Source organism: Nannospalax galili, unplaced genomic scaffold, assembly GCF_000622305.1.
Source record: "Nannospalax galili isolate Female #2095 unplaced genomic scaffold, S.galili_v1.0 scaffold638, whole genome shotgun sequence".
Taxonomy (NCBI): Eukaryota; Metazoa; Chordata; class Mammalia; order Rodentia; family Spalacidae; genus Nannospalax; species Nannospalax galili.
The window spans coordinates 106398-107545 of NW_008341884.1; positions in this window are offsets into that span (position 1 = coordinate 106398).

Below are 1148 nucleotides of genomic sequence, written 5' to 3' on the forward strand. Positions count from 1 at the left end.
TGGGGAATGGATGCTGTGGGGGGGGGGCGGGGGGGCATGAACAACCGTTCTGGCGCTAAGTCAGTGGAGAGCAACGAACCGCAGATGCTGAGCTCTTCCTCGATGGATGGTTCATGAACAGTAGTTTTTCTCCTGAAGATGAGCAAATGAAGAAGCTTATTTACTTATTTCCAAAAAGTCAGGAGGAAAAGAAAGGATATATTAGGTGTAAGGAATCGGGAAATCACATCTGAAATAGCATTTTAGTCTTGACATTTGAGGAAAACAGAAAAATAAACCAGCTCAGTCTCTCAGGACTTTAGTTCATAGAGATAGTTATTGCTTGTGGTGATGCGTTCTGCAAACTCACCATTCCACAACGATCAGTAAAACCAGAGCCTAGTTAACACACTGAAAACCAAGGAGCTCGAGAGAGTCCACATCCAGATAACGTAGGACTAAGACAGGGCGCAGACAGCTCAGTCCGCTTGTTTTATGTATTTATCATCCGCCCCCACATGCCACAGAAAGTATGTGGAGGTCAGAGGGCAGTTTTGTGGAGTCCGTTCTCCCCTTTCACTGTAGGATCTGGAGGCTGAACTCAGGTCTTCAGGCCTGCACGGCAGCTGCCTTTACCCACCGAACGGTCGTGCTGACTGCTAAACATCTAGAGTTGAGTGAAGACGTACAGGAGAAACAAGGGAAACTTTCTGTAGAAGTGAGGCTCCTGCCCCACCCCCTTTAACATAGGGTCTGGCCTTGAACTTGCAGTGATCCTCCTGCCTCAGCCCCCTCAATGCTGGGATTTCAGGCTTGAGCCACCATGCCTGCCCTTCAGTCATTCTTCATGTCCACACATATTTGTGTGGCCCGTGTTGGAGATTCTTAGCTCTGGTTCCTGTGTGTGTGTGTGTGTGTGTGTTAGAGAGAGAGAGAGAGAGAGAGAGAGACTTTATTTATTCTTTTTTTTTTGAGTGCTGGGGACCGAAACCCAGGACCTTGCACATGCTAAGCTAAATCCCCAATCCCCGAATAGATTTAAATAAATAAGAAATGTCTTCAGGTTGGAATGCAAAGACCTCTCTTTATCACCATGGGGTGGTAGAAGTCATATATAAACACTTAAGTGGTTAGTGTAATGATCACTGTTATTTTTAAAAAATATTTTA